At 48.3% G+C, this 15,871-nt stretch overlaps 1 long non-coding RNA gene across 1 annotated transcript; it reads right to left on the bottom strand.

Annotated features, from left to right (window-relative positions):
- Positions 1–188: 188 nt before the first annotated feature.
- Positions 189–8,423, bottom strand: LOC125926684 (uncharacterized). The gene is made up of 3 exons (XR_007459132.1): positions 8,092–8,423; positions 7,816–7,960; positions 189–748 (listed from the first exon to the last, which is right to left on the bottom strand). It is a non-coding gene; the product is annotated as an uncharacterized LOC125926684 (long non-coding RNA).
- Between the last annotated feature and the right edge of the window lie 7,448 nt (positions 8,424–15,871).

The raw sequence follows: 15,871 nt of genomic DNA, 5'->3' as shown, positions 1-15,871 counted from the left end.
AAAATAATTCTTTTTTTTTTTTTTTTTTTAAGTTTTATTTATTTATTTTGAGAGAGAGAGAATCCCAAGCAGGCCCCACACTTGATCCCACGGACCATGAGATCATGCCCTGAGCTGAAGTCAAGAGTCAAACGCTTCACCAACTGAGCCACCCAGGCACCCCTCAAAATAATTCTTCTATCAGGGGCGCCTGGCTGGCTCAGTCGATGGAGCGTATGACTCTCAAGCGTGTGAACTTGGGGTTGTGAGTTCAAGCCCCACGTTGGGTGTAGAGCTTACTCAAATCAACAACAACAAATAATTCTTAATGCGTATTTCATGGTGCGTGTTCTGAACCCCTTCGCTATGGACACGGATGTACAAATATTTCTCCAAGACCCTGCTTTCAACTCTTCCGATGTATGTCCCGAAGTGGAATTACTAGATCATCCGATAATTCTATTTTTAATATTTTGAGAAACTGCCACGGTGTCGCATTCCTACCAGCGGGACACCGGGGCGCCAATTTCTCTGCGTCCTTGCCAACACTTGGTGTTTTCTGGGTGTGGTTTTGGTTGTTAACAGTCGCCGTTCTAACAGGTATGAGGCGGTAACTCATCGTGGTTTTGATTTGAAAGGCACTGCTTTTTTAGTTCCGACTCCCGGTCGCATGCTCTCTCCACCGGGTTACTACAGAAGCCTCCAGACAGCCTCCTGCTTCCACCCTGGCTCCCTGCAGTCCGTTCTCAGTGTAACAGATGGAGCGATCCTGTTAAAAAATCAGAAGAGGAAGACAAATCACGTGAGTGTCTTTCAAACCTGCGTCCCTGTGTCTCTCCTCACTGTAGTCCTCCCGACCTCATCTGCGGCTCTCCTGCTCTGTCTTGCTCCTGCAATTCTGTACCTTATTCTTTCTTCCTGAATCTTTTTCTTCCCCCGCCCCCTTGGGGTTTGTCCTCAAATGAGACCTCAGCGAAGCCTCCCGTTCTGTGCCCACAATGCCGCTCTCAATGTCTTTTCCCTCATTCATTTCCACCCAGAAAACTGTTAACTATCCAACATCCCCTATATTTTACTTCCCTATTAAAAGTTTTGTTTATGTTTATTTTTGAGAGAGAGACAGAGCGTGGAGGGGAGGAGAGGGGCAGAGAGAGAAGGAGACACAGAATCTGAAGCAGGCTTCGGACTCTGAGCTGACGCGGGGCTTGAGCTCACAAACCGTGAGATCGTGACCTGAGCCAAAGTCGGCAGCTTAACCGACTGAGCCACCCGGTTCCCTGCCCCCCCCCCCCCTTATATTTTCCTTCTTAATCTGTTGGGAGTTTTTTCGTCCGTTTGGGCTTCATGGGGCCAGAATCCCTGTCTTGTTCTCTGCTTTAACTGCAAGCATTAGGTCAGCGCCTAGTGCACGGAGGCATTTTCTTTGCCGAGCGAGTGAGGAGAGCAGCCAGGGCCTCGAGATAAAGAAACGAAGCCCTCTGCCCTGACGTTGCTGACCGTGAACCACCAGGCAGCTCTAGAGCCAGGGATCTGATTGGTAAGCATCCTCGCCAGCGCGTGCCCCTTGCTCGCGAAAGGATCATTTCAGCAAAGGGAGAAGCGTTCTTTTTGATTGGAGAGGTCAAGGGCACTTCCTCCTGCGCCGCTCTCTCCCCTTATTTGCCTGAGTTCCTGCACCTGGGTTTTATAGTGATTGAAGTAAACAGATTTGGGCAAGACCAGGAAGACAATTGTTGGAAGTCTATCTACATCTTCCCTTCCTTCCCAGTGCCGCCCACCCAGAGGCTGGGGTGGGGCCCCGTCACTGCTGTTTGAGCGAAAGTGGACTCCCTTGTGAGGCGTTTGGTTACAGGACTTCTCCCAGAGACTTTGTGTCCACAATTAGGATGGCCGCTCATACAGGAGCATGGATTGTCCAGGAAGAGTCAAATCCCTCAAAAACATGACGGCGTAGAAGCACTTTATGAATACAGTTGACCGACCCTTGAACAACACAGGGGTTGGGATGCCGACCACCTTGCATTTGAAAATCCATGTATAGCTTTTGACTCCCCCAAAACTCCAGTAATAGCCCGCTCTTGACCAGAAGGCTTACTGGTAACATAGTCAATTAACATCTTTTGTGTGTTGTATATGTATTATACACTGTATTCTTACAATAGGTGAGCTAGAGAAAAAAATGTAACTATGGGGCACCTGGGCGGCTCAGTTGACTGAGCGTCCCAACTCTTGGTTTTGACTCAGGTCATGGTCTTGTGGTTCATGGGTTCGAGCCCCACGTCAAACCAGCACGGAGCCTGCGTGGGATTCTTTCTCTCTCCCTCTCTCTCTGCCCCTCCACCGTTCATGTGCTCTCTCTCTCTCTCAAAATAAATAAAATTTGGGGCGCCTGGGTGGCTCAGTCGGTTGAGCGACCGACTTCGGCTCAGGGCATGATCTCACGGTTTGTGAGTTCGAGCCCCGCGTGGGGCTCTGTGCTGACAGAGCCTGGAGCCTGCTTCTGATTCTGTGTCTCCCTCTGTCTCTGTCCCTCCCCTGCTCATGCTCTGTCTCTGTCTCAGAAATAAATAAATACCAAAAAAACTTTTTTTTTAAATAAAAAAACAAATAAAATTTTAAAATAAATAAATAAATACAAATAAATAAATTCTGTTAAAAATAAAATGTTTAAAAAAATCATGAGGGAAATACACTTACAGCACCGCACTGTATTTATCGGGGAAATAACCCTGCCCTGGACTTCATGGGGACTTGATGCCACACGTCCCTTGCCCCCCCATCCGTCACCAAGTCCTGTCGACCTTACCCAGAAAATATTTCAAAAGCGCCTCCTCGGCATTTCTACTGCAGCCACCCTCCCACGCCTCCGTCCTCTCTCACCTGCCTACTTTCCCCCCGGCTTCTCTCCTGTCCTTCCTCTCCATAGCAGTAAATGGGACCCTGAAACGTAAATCAGACTGGTCCACACACGCCCTCTAAGAAGCCTGTACTGGGCTGGCTCAGTCAGTAGAGCATGCACCTCTTGGTACTGAGTTCGAGCCCCATGTTGGGTACAGAGATTGCTTAAAACAAATAAAAGTAAGGGGCGTCCAGGTGGCTCAGTCGGTTAAGCGTCAGACTCCGGCCTAGGTCACGATCTCATGGTTCATGAGTTCAAGCCCCGTGTCGGGCTTTCTGCTGTCAGCACAGAGCCTGCTACAGATCCTCTGTCTCCCTCTCTCTCTGCCCCTCCCTCTGTCTCTCAAAAATAAATAAACATTAAAAAAATTGCTTATTATAGTCCACCAAGCCTTGCGTGATCTGGCCCCTGGCTACCTGTCCCGTACTCTGAGCCTCACCTGGGGCCAGCCCACCTCCAGTCCTTGTTCAGGCTGTTCCCTCTGCCCCCAAATTTACCGGGTGGCTCAGTCGGTTAAGCATCTGACTCTTGATTTTGGCTCAGGTCCTGATCTCACAGTGCATGAGAGTGAGCCGCGAGTCGGGGTTCTCTTTCTCTCCCCCTTGGGAGGGAGATTCTTGGGCTTCTCGCTCTCCCTTCTCTCTCTGCCCCTCCCCCAATAAAACAAAAATAAATAAGTAAATAAAACATAATATGAAAATCTTGAATGTTATGCAAAGACACAAGATATTCTTACAGAGATAACCTAATTGACCGACCGGAAGTATTTCATCCAAGAAGCTGTGCCTTGTTACTAGGAGAGCACCTGGGTCTGGGCGGAGCAAGCTCCTTTCCGACCTCCTGACCTTATTTTTGGATAGTGCTTTAGTTCATCACGCGACCTTCCACGCATTAGCTCATCTTTTCTTTGAATTAACTTCTCCAGGTGGGTATTTCTATTATTTCCGCTTCGCAACTATGGAAACCGAGGCTCCGAGGGGCCAAATGACTTGCCTAGAATCGCAGCGACGGAGCCAAATGCGCTCATCGGCTTCACTTCGAGCGCGTTGCTTGGCCTCACCCAGCTCCCGCTCCCGTTCCTTGCGTCCCCTCCAGGCCTTTCCCGTCCAGCAGGGGAGTTGCAAGGAGGATAAACAATGCATAGCAAATGCCAGGCTGTGGTCCGGAGCCTTCCATCAAGGCCTGTTAGTGTTGTAATTTTTCCACTCAATGTCAAGCTGACGCTGCCCCCCCACACACACCCCCTACCCCCCACCCCCCGCCCGGCCAAGGTGGCCTGGAGGGAACTGAGGGCCTCTTTGCTCTACCTGAAAGGGGCGACACCCTGGCTGGGAGCTGAGGGCTGGGAAAGCCACCAGCCCGGGTCCTTCCAGCCTCTCCCTACATGCTCTTCATACCACACACGTGCTCACACACACCATGCTCAGCGCAATGGAATTTCCAACCCGGACAGGGAGGCAGGAATGTATATTGAGACCCACAATAGCCAGAAAAATAATTCAGCCTGGCTCCGTGCCCAGGGCAGGCGCCCCTCGCGTCATCCAGACCACAGTCCACACCCAGTCCCTTCTGACCAACTGCCAGGCCCAGCTGCTCTGCTCTCGGCCCGGAAACACCCTCTCGGGGCAGGGTGTACCCTGGGAAGACTCAAAGGGCAAGGGGTGAAAGGGCCCAGAGAAGACAGGAGGGAGAGAAGGTCCTCTCTCCCTCCCCTCCCCCACCCAGGCTCATCCCTGGGACCACAGGGCTTCAGCCAAGGCCCGTTAGCGGCAGGAGCTCCGCTCGTTCTCCTCCCGCAGTGGGTAATGGGAAATTAAAGCAATTATGGAGATAAAAGCAGCCCCTTAAACTCTTCCTTACATTGTAGGTAAAGGAGGATTGTCTCTCTTTAGTTCGTGCAGCCATAGCAACCAGGTATCTTTAAACTTTCATGTTTCTGGAAGCCTTGAGCCCCGTAATAAAGAGCAGCTAATCTCTATGCACTTTCATGCTCTTATCCACGCAGAACACTCTCTGCCCTGTGCCCTGGGTATTCGCCCTTGCCATAGCTCTGTATGCTGTTCTTTCATATACAATGTGCTCGGGGACTTTATTTTTCCTTTTAGAAACCGCGAATGAAAGGAGTAGCTCTATAGGATTTCCATGGCTTAAAAACTGGTTTATACAATTTAAAAATTATCTTAAGCAGGGACGCCTGTGTACTACAAGGTAATGTATCTTTTTGTTGATGACCACCTTGTGAATGAATCCATGTTTGACTACAAAAGGGAGGTAGAAAGCATGGATGATTGTCTTCTCTTAATTGATACAGTTTTTCTTTAAGACCAACATGTGATCTCAGGATAATTCTAATTATTTAGAGGCTTTTAAAAGATCATTTAGGTTTTCGACTACAAGATAAATTGCAAGAGTATAATAAAGAGCGGGAAAGTCTCATCTAAAGAGACTTAAAAGACATCAGTCAGTTGCAATACGGGAACTTTATTTGGATCCCAGTTTAAACAAACCTAAAAAAACGTATGATAAATACAAAGAGAAGGTGGATTTCTGATTAGATATTTGACGATAAGAGGAATTATTTTTATTTTGTTTTAAGCTGTTTTATATTTTTCGAAAGGAAGCCCCTCTCTTTCAGAGATATATACTAAAATATTTATGTAAGAAATATGCTTTCTAATATTTGCTTCAAAATAATATGGGGAGGGAGAAAAGGAGGGGGTTAGATGAAAGGTGCTTAGCCATGAATTTGATGATTGTTGAATCTACATATGAGTTCATGGGATTCATTATACTAGTCTCTCTACATTTGTATACATCCGAAATTAATTTTCATAATGATTTAAAGAAATTGAATACACTCATACACGCACATATTCCATCAATATGAACATACTTCCTACTTGCATTTGTTTTTTTAAGTAGACCCTTTGCCCAACGTGGGGTGTGAACTCATGACCTGGAGATCAAGAGTTGCATGCCCTATTGGGGCGCCTGGGTGGCTCAGTCGGTTGAGTGTCTGACTTCGGCTCAGGTCACGATCTCGCCGTTCGTGAGTTCGAGCCCCGCGTCAGGCTCTGGGCTGATGGCTCAGAGCCTGGAGCCTGCTTCCGATTCTGTGTCTCCCTCTCTCTTTGCCCCTCCCCCGTTCATGCTCTGTCTCTCTCTGTCCCAAAAATAAATAAACGTTAAAAAAAAAATTAAAAAAAAAAAAAAAAAAGAGTTGCATGCCCTACCAATCGAGCCAGCCGGTGCCCCAAAATACTTTCTAAATATAGGGTGTTTCTAGCTCATTCTAGTCTACTTGTAAAGTGTGTTGAAATGGCCAGTTGGCCCTGTCCATAGGAGAGGATTGGAGCTATGGTCAAATCTTGGTTCGAAGGCAAGTCTTAAAAACTACTTAACTTGTATTCTTAAGTTCACTACTCGGTCACATCTGAAGACCTCATTTTTATGAGTGTATAAAACTTCACTATGAATAGTATTCAATTTCATCTCTCTCTCCCCCTTACATTCACAGTATCTCTTTGGGGAATGGGGACTCTAAAAATTCTCTGAAGAAGCTAATAGGATGAGTCAAATGACTTGTCCACAGTAACCCAACTCCGGGGGAGCACTGAGCCTGGCTGCTTCCATGGGGGTCCACCTGGTGAGAGGGGACTCAGAACAGAATAAATAAAAAATAAATTCGTAGAAGAATGTATCTGTAGGAACTGGACCCGGGTCGTATCCCAGCGAACATGTGTTAACAGAAAGACACAATGGGATCCCCTAGCCTTTCTTTGCAAACCCCAGTTCTTAATCTCCATGAAACTTTAGGCAAGTCACACCCTGAGACCCAGTTTCCACATCCAGCAAGTGGGATAACAAGACTTGCTTTACAGGTTGCTTTGAAGCCATCTAGTGAATGAGTGCCCGGGGCACTGTCGGCTCTATGTGAGTGCCAGCTGTCACCATGAAGGTAATTAGGTATTTGGAATTTAGACCACAGCCAATGTTTTATTTGTTTATTTTTATTAAAACATTCTTTAATGTTTATTTATTTTTGAGAGAGAGAGAGAGAGAGGACGCAACGGGGAGGAGCAGAGAAAGGGGGAGACACAGAATCCGAAGCAGGCTCCAGGCTCTGAGCTGTCAGCACAGAGCCTGACGTGGGGCTCGAACTCACAGACCCACAGACCGTGAGATCGTGACCTGAGCTGAAGTCAGACGCTCAACTGACTGAGCCGCCCAGACGCCCCCAGAGCCAATGTTTTAAACAATAGTTTTGATCCCAGGCTGTTTCTCATGCAGCACATATTAAATGAGTGCCTGCTTGTGCCAGGCATAGTTCTGGGGTCAGAGGATACAGCACTGAACAAGATAGATGTGGCTCCCAGTGGGACGCCTGGGTGTCTCAGTTGGTTAAGCGTCCGGCTCTTGGTTTCAGCTCAAGTCGCGATCTCATGGTTTGTGAGTTCGAACCCTGCCATCGGACTCCGTGGTGACGGTGCAGGGCCTGCTTGGGATTCTCTCTCTCTGCCCCTCTCCTCTCTCTCTCTGTCTCTAAATAAATAAACTTAAACATTTTTTCTTTAGTTTTTAATATTTATTTATTTTTGAGAGAAAGAGAGAGAGACAGAGTGTGAGCTGGGGAGGGGCAGAGAGAGAAGGAGACACAGAATCTGAAGCAGGTCCAGGCTCTGAGCTGTCAGCACAGCTAACAGTTTGCGGGGCTCAAACGTAGAAACTGTGAGATCGTGACCTGAGCCAAAGTTGGACGTTTAACCGACTGAGCCACCCAGGTGCCCCTAAATGAATAAACTTTAAAAAAGAAAAGAGAAGAAGAAAGATGTGGATCCTGGCTCACGCAGAGCTTACAGACCACAGGTCAGCCCACAGAAGCTTGCATGACACAAGAACACCTGAAATAGAGTATTGACAGTGTCTAGAACTGTTACCTCAGTTCTCCCTTGTCTTCATAGTCGTCTGAGAGAACGCAGGCCCCATTCCTACTTCAGTGAGCATCTCCTACCTCACCCCGCACAGCTGGGGCTGCCTCTTGGCTCCTGGGATGGTGAGATGGCCGGTTGCTCCATGGAGGACCTAGGACAAGTAGAGGGTGTCAGGATCCGGGCAAAAGAAGTTGGATGAGAGTAGGACCACATTAGGCAGGTTGATGGAGGCCCCTGGGTCGGATATTTGGAAGGGACGGGGTCTGGGGAAGAATCCTCCACCTTGAAAACGGGCTCATTCCCATGTGGCTAGTGGGCGGGTTCAGAGGTAAAATCCAAGATAGTCAGTTTTCAAGGGATTAGAGAGAGCAGCGGTCCCTTGAACCATTGTCCTTGGAACGTCCTTGGAATTATTCTGGTTCTCATTCTTGTCATTGGGGAGACGCAAAGTGTGATTGGCGGCATCATCAATGGGTATCAGCTCTGTCACAGAGGTGTCCTAGGTGCTGGGGTGCCCAACCCCATGCCACAGCTCTCTCTGAATTCTGCTTCTCCCCAGGTCCTCCCAGGTGGTCCTGGAGCTCCCAGGGATATTCCACATAGGGTTTTCTTTCATGGCCACACAGGACAACCTTACTGAGCTGCTGGTGGGAGAGGATCAAATGGTCCCAAAGTGTTCTGCGTGGAGGACGCCCCCAGGGGGCGTTCACCCCCAGACCCGTAGGCTGGAAGGAATCCCAGAACTCATGATAAGGAGTCTCTGAAAGGAATGAGTATTTTTTTTTAACTTTTTTTTTAATGTTTATTTATTTTTGAGACAGAGAGAGAGCATGAACGGGGGAGGGGTAGAGAGAGAGGGAGACACAGAATCCAAAGTGGGCTCCAGGCTCTGAGCTGTCAGCACAGATCCCGACGCGGGGCTCGAACTCACAGACCATGAGATCATGACCTGAGCCAAAGTTGGATGCTTAACCAACTGAGCCACCCAGGCACCCCAAAAGAAGACACAACTTTTTTTTGAAGACACAATTTTTTTTTAAGTTAAACCAATTTTTTTCTTTCTTTTTAAAAAATTTTTTTTCAGTCGGTTAAGCGGCCGACTTTGGCTCAGGTCACGATCTCGCAGTCCCGTGAGTTCGAGCCCCGCGTCGGGCTCTGTGCTGACAGCTCAGAGCCTGGAGCCCGCTTCAGATTCTGTGTCTCCCTCTCTCTCTGCCCCTCCCCTGTTCATGCTCTGTCTCTCTCTGTCTCAAAAATAAATAAACATTAAAAAAAAAAATTTAATAAAAAAAAGGGGCGCCTGGGTGGCTCAGTCGGTTAAGCGGCCGACTTCGGCTCAGGTCATGATCTCGCGGTCCGTGAGTTCGAGCCCCGCATCGGGCTCTGTGCTGACCGCTCAGAGCCTGGAGCCTGTTTCAGGTTCTGTGTCTCCCTCTCTCTGACCCTCCCCTGTTCATGCTCTGTCTCTCTCTGTCTCAAAAAAATAAATAAACGTTAAAAAAAAAAAATTAAAAAAAAAAATTTTTTTTAAGGTTTATTTATTTTAAGAGAGACAGACAGCATGAATGGGGGGAGGGGCAGAGAGCGAGGTAAAGAGAGAATTCCAAGCAGGCTCCTCCCTGGCAGCACAGAGCCCAATGTGAGGCTTGAACTCATGAAACTGTGAGATCATGACCTGAGCTGAACCCAAGAGTCAGATGCCCAACAGACTGAGCACCCAGATGCCCCTTTTTCTTTCTTTCTTTTTTTTTTTTTTTTAATGTTTTTCTTTCTTTTTGAAGGAGAGAGAGACAGAGCATGAGCAGGGGAAGAGCAGAGAGAGAGGGAGTCACGGAATCTGAAGCAGGCTCCAGGCTCTAAGCTGTCAGCACAGAGCCCGATGCAGGGCTTGAACTCATGAACTGTGAGATCATGACCTGAGCCGAAGTCGGACGCTTAAACTGACTGAGCCACCCAGGTGCCCCCAGAATCTGCATTTTTAACAGGACTCTCAGAAGATAATGGACAGCATTCTTCAGGGAGGCCTATGTGATTTAATGTTAGTTTATTTATTCATTCATTCATTCATTCATTTATGAGAGAGAGAGAGAGAGAGAGAGAGAGAGCATCCCAAGCAGGCTCCACACCACCAGCACACAGCCTGTCGTGGGACTCGAACTCACAAACCTCGCGATCATGACCAGAGCCAAAATCAAGAGTCGGACACTCAGCCAACTGAGCTACCCAGGTACCCCTTAGGTAGGCTCTACACCCCACGTGGGGCCTGAACTCACAACCCCAAGATCGAGAGTTGCATGTTGCATGCACCACTGACTGAGCCAGCCAGACTCCCCGACTACCTTATCTTAGTAGGGTTCATTTGCCTTTTTCTTACCTTATGTTCTATCATTTCAACTTCTTCAATTCCTTTTTTTGCTATGTATGGCTTTTTACCCTTTGTTTTTTAAGCTTATTTAAGCAATCTCTACACCCAACATGGGGCTTGCATTCATGACCCCAAGATCAAGAGCCACGTGCTCTACTGGCTGAGCCAGCCAGGTGCCTCAACTATTTACCATTATTTATTTGCTTTATCAGGTAAGGGTAATATCAATACAAAAGATATTCCTACTGCCTCACACAATGCCTGGTACCTCCTAAGAGCTCAATCAAATGAGCTAAACTCTTTTTTATTTCTTTTAAAGTTTATTTGGGGGTGCCTGGGTGGCTCAGTCGGTTCAACGACCGACTCTTGATTTGAGCTCAGGTCATGATCTCACAGTTCGTGGGTTTGAGCCCCGTGTGGGGCTCTGTGTAGCGATTGTGGAGCCTGCTTGAGATTCTCTCTCTCTCCCTCTCTCTCTGCCCTGGCCCGGCTTGCTCTCTCTCTCTGTCTCAAAAAAAATAAATAAATAAACATTAAAAATGTATTAAAGGTGTATTTATTTATTTTGTGAGACAGAGAGAGAGAGCACAAGCAAGGGAGGGGCAGAGAGAAGGAAAGAGAATCCCAAGCAGGCTCCGCACCATCGGCGCACAGCCCAGATGGGGGCTCGAACTCCTCAACCATGAGATCATGACCTGAGCCAAGAGCGAGTTGGACGCTTAACTGACTGTGCCGCCTAGGTGCCCCTTTGTATTTATTTGTTTCTTTTCGGAGAGACAGAGTGCACGTGTGAGCATGCCAGTGGGGGAGGGGCAGAGAAAGAGGGAGAGAGAAAATCCCAAGCAGGCTCCACACCCAGCCCGGAGCCCGACTTGAGGCTCCATCACACGACGGTGACGTCCCAACCTAAGCGGAAATTCAGAGTCAGGTGCTTAACCGACCGAGCCACCCAGGCTCCCCATATTAGCTAAATTCTTAATGAATGAATGAAGGAGGAATGGTAGCTGTTGCATCCACAGCCCCAGGGGTTCAAGAACCATTCTAATTATCTTCTTTAAATCAAATCAACTTAAATCCTACTTCAAGCGTTTGTTTCAACCGACTTCTAGGCAATTCCATCTCAGTCACGATCGGGTTTCCCTCCCCTTCCATAGCTACCAGGAGGTTTTGATGATGCCAGAGATATGGGGGATGGTCAGTCCACCATGGTTTTTGTCCAAACCCCTGAAGTCCCTTGAAGTCTTGCAGATCTCTGTTTCTGTGCCATGTCTGACATCCAGGAATTCTCACTGTGGCCGGAGTGGGCGCCCCAGAGCCAAGGCTCTAGACTCCTGGGGACGCCAGTGGGCCATCTCCTCTGAGCACTTGCCATTTCTGTGAAGCGTGCCAAAGTGTAAGCTTGGGGGCCCCTACCCTTGGGACTAAAAGTCCTCTCTCCTTCCCTATGTCTCCCCTTGCTGCCCTCGGAGTCGCTCCTCTCTCAGTCCTCCTCCTTTTTATTTTTTAATTTTTATTTAATGTTTACTTATTTATTTGTTGGGAGAGCGTGAGAGGGGAAGGGGCAGAGAGAGAGAATTCCAATCAGGCTCTGTACTGTCAATGCAGAGCCTGACGCGGGGCTCAAACTCCTGAAGTGTGAGATCATGACCTGAGCCGAAATCAAGAGTCCGAGGCCTACACTGGCTGAGCCACCCAGGTGCCCCTCCTCCTCCTTTTTAAATTGGCATGGCAGCTCGCTTCTGTGGCTTTTGTAGCCTTCAACGCAGCCACGGGGGAGGGGCGGAGAGAGAGGGAGACCCAGAATCCGAAGCGGGCTCCAAGGTCTGAGCGGTCAGCACAGAGCCCGACGCGGGGCTCAAAATCTCAAGCCAGGAGATCTTGACCTGAGCCAAAGTCTGACACTTAACCGACTGAGCCACCCAGGTGCCCCTCATTTTATTTTTTTTTAAATTTTCTAAAAGTTTATTTATTGAGGGAGAGTGGGAGGAGGGGCAGAGAGAGAAGGAGAGAGAGAAAATCTCAAGCAGGCTCTGCACGGTCAGCGTGGAGCCCGATGCGGGGCTCGAACCCACGAACCCATGGGATCAAGACCTGAGCCAAAATCGAGAGTCAGACGCTCCACTGACTGAGCCACCCAGGCGCCCCTGGGATACTCATTCTGGCGCCACCACGAAGTCACCAACCTTGGGCACTTCACTCCTTTGTGCCTTCGTCTTTCATCTTCAAAGTAAGTGAAATTATTCTCATTTCGCGCATGAAACTGCTGTGATAATCCAAGGTGATAACTTGCCAGCAGGTGCCTTATACATAGTGTCAGTTGCCATTACACATGCAAGGTTTTGTTTTTATTTATCTTAGTGACTCGTCGAATCACACTGCTTTCTTAACACGGCCAAGGACGTGTGTGCAAGACACTTCGCTGTAGGCAGCCACGTGACAGATGCGCAAGGCACGTCAGGAGCCAGGTCCTGAGTAGAAGGCATCGGCTGGTCTCAGTGCTTTGGTGTCTGGATGGGTGCTTGCGTCAGGAGACCCAAAGCAAAGAGGGGAAGGAGTTAGGCAGCAAAGACGGAACGGGGCTGTTGAAGTTTGGGGCCTGGGGACGTTGCCACCGGTCAGTAAGAGGATTACTGTTCTGGTGAGGAGGTCAAACCGAGGCGTGGCAGAGGTCAGGATGTGGAGGCTCTGGGTAACAGGGTTATAGAATCTCGGGCCCAGAGAACTCGGTTCATCTGCCAAACTCGCTCGTAGCTGGATCCCAGGGTTGGGAGTCCACGGGTCAGGTCCAGACAGAGAGACTCAGTGGTGGAGATCAAACTCCAGGCACAGAACGACTTCAGAGCATCAATTGTAGCAAGTCTTCTGCTTGTATTTTACCTGCACCGTCCCTCGGGTGTAGGGACGTCCCCGTGAAGACAGGGGCTGCGTCCCACAGCTGAGGAAACGCAGAGGTTCAGAGATGCGGTCACTCTGCTGAATGGCCGAGCCCGGGACTATCTGACTCCACGACCGGAAGAAATGGGCATCAGAGATGGGGGGAGAGGGCGAGCGAGGGGGGCAAAGGAAGAAGCTGCAAGACTCTGTCGATCTCATCCCTTTTTCTGAGGGGGGCTCATGGAGGAGAGCCCTTGCTCACACAGGGACAGGACGGACTCCCGCAAGAACACGAGAAACCACCTAGAACAAATCCCAACTCAGACAATCATCTTGGCACCTTTCCAGCAATGCTTCGGAAGTGAGGGGCAGGAAGATGCCAGTAAGCTGGAAATTTCTAGAAGCAAAGGCTATTTTGAAAGAGGGCTGGGTAACGAGATGGGGAAACACTGTGGACACGAACGTTAGGAAAAGCAGCGTGCGGGATTACTGTTTTGTATAGAAGGGCGTAGAGAAATACACAGGGAAGGTAATGGGTTGTTAGGTGCTGAGATAGGATATTTTCCTGCTTAGTTGGCGAAATTTGTATAATGTATTACATTTTGATAGTCATCATGAAAAAATAATCATGAGGCTTATGTGAAAATTGGATAATGTTTATGAATCAGTTACAAGCCTGCTCTTTTAAGCAGAATGTATGATGGAACCAGGATGGATGTAATTAAGAGCACTGCACATAGTGATGTATGTGCAGTGCTTGGCACGTAGTACATGCTCAATAAATAAGTAGCAGGAGTGATGTGTAGCTATGGAAACAGTGCTAAGGTGCCGGGGTTGGGGATAAGGTTGTCTCTTTTTCCTTTTTTAACGTTTCAGTATTTTTAAACATTTAAATCCAAGTTACTTAACATAGAGTGTAATAAGGATTTCAGGAGCAGAATTTAGTGATTCATCACTTACATATAACACCCAGTGCTCATCCCAACAAGTGCCCGCCTGAATGCCCATCACTCATTTAGCCCATCCCCCCACCCAATATCCCTCCAGCAACCCTCAGTTTGTTCTCTGTATTTAAGACTCTCTTCTGGTTTGAGGTTTTTTTCTTTGTCTGAAATTTGCTTTAATGTTACATTGGCTTCCAAAGCCCTGGAGAAACCACAAGGCCCTACTAAGGGCCAATTCGCTAGGATTCTTAATACGTTAGAGCCTTAAACCAAGATTCTTAGCTGAACATACAAGCCAATGTAGGCCAAACGTGCTTTCTTTATTCGCAAAGATGCTCCAGCACACCTTTCTAGAAGCAAGGGCATCCATGTTGAGAGGCACGCCTGGGCCTCCGGTTTCTCTCAGATATGCCCAATATCCAAGCAGAAGTTTCTGTAACACGCAGGGTCAGACGAGAGCCTGAAGCCACAGTCTTTCTTCTACATAGAGCTGATGGGGCCTCTGGGGATGGAGCCCAGGGTTCTGGACTTGTTTCTTAGACACTTCAGACTTGATTCTGGAAGAGACAGAAGATCTCAAGGGAGAGCGGGGTCTGCCCGGAATCGGTGGGGCCCCAGGCAGAGAGTAAGCACTGGCTGGGCTGTGTGGCCTGTGTGGAGTCCCCACGATCCCTCAGCATTCCAGAGTCATCCCTGAGGTATCAGGAACCTGGTTCCGGAAATCTGACACTCACCGTGGCTTCAGGCAAGCTGGGGTCAAAGGGCGGGGTGGGCGGAGTCAGTCAGTGTCCTGAGAGGGTCTGGCAAGGGTGGAGTCCCCAGCCCGGACTGCTGGTGTCTGACAGATAAGTCAGGGCTCACGGTTCACATCTCCAAGCAGTGGCAGCCCCAAGGGGGTGGCTTGGGGACATTTGAATCCCCACCGGTATCTCTATGAGTCCCCCAACACACCCCAAGTAAGCCTATGACTTTTCCCAGATAGGTTTCAAAACAAGCTAGCTTCCAGTTCCTTCCAATCCACTTGCTGTTCCCCAATTCCTGCTAAACGGACATGTCAGAGCATCTCTGGCTCCAGAGAAAGCTCTGGAAGAAATAAGTTCCCTGTTGGATTAAAACCTCCCGTTTGGGAAGTTACCTACTCTCTCTGAGCCTCAAATTTCTCATTGGTACATAGAAATAACATCACCTACATTTTTTAGGGTTGCTGAGAGAACCGAGTTAAAGAACTGTATTTCATCAAGTCTAAGATTCTTGATTTTTTTTTCATATATTACGTCTGAAATCGGGATGGGTTTTACGATTGATGACATCTTATATGCAACACATATGTAAATAAAACCAACTCACTTGGTCACTCTCTCTCAAAACAAATAAATAAACTCAAAAAAAAAAAAATCTCCAGAAGAAAGAGAAACTATAAATATAACATAACACTAAAAAATGTCTTCTGGGGAGAGGAAAGATCTACCTAAGTTCAGTATTTCAGTGCAATCTGTATAGGCCAGACAGCATTTCTCTACCCTTCCAGATGATTCTCCATCATTCTCTATCTGGCTTTCTAGCTAGAGGCTGACCTGTGTGGATCTCATAAAGGGCCTCTTGTGTCCCTGGCTCCTAGATGGGAAGAGCCCATCAAGACATCAGAGAAAGAAAAAAAGGAAGATCAGCTCCCTTCCTAAGGGGTCACCTTGCTCTGACTGTCCCTCCGCTTCCTGGTCCTTGCAAGGCAAACTTCCGTACACAACTCTCTTTCCAGTTTTGGGAATCTTTCTCTCCTCTTTTCCCTTCAGCCCAGGAGAAGTAACAGGCCGTTACCAGCCCCCGGAGCACTGGACTGTCCCTTGCGGTGTCCAAGAGTCCGTTTGTCAAACCCGCCTTA

This window comes from Panthera uncia, chromosome E1 (assembly GCF_023721935.1).
Source record: "Panthera uncia isolate 11264 chromosome E1, Puncia_PCG_1.0, whole genome shotgun sequence".
Lineage (NCBI taxonomy): Eukaryota > Metazoa > Chordata > Mammalia > Carnivora > Felidae > Panthera > Panthera uncia.
This window is presented reverse-complemented; position numbering and strand designations above follow the sequence as displayed.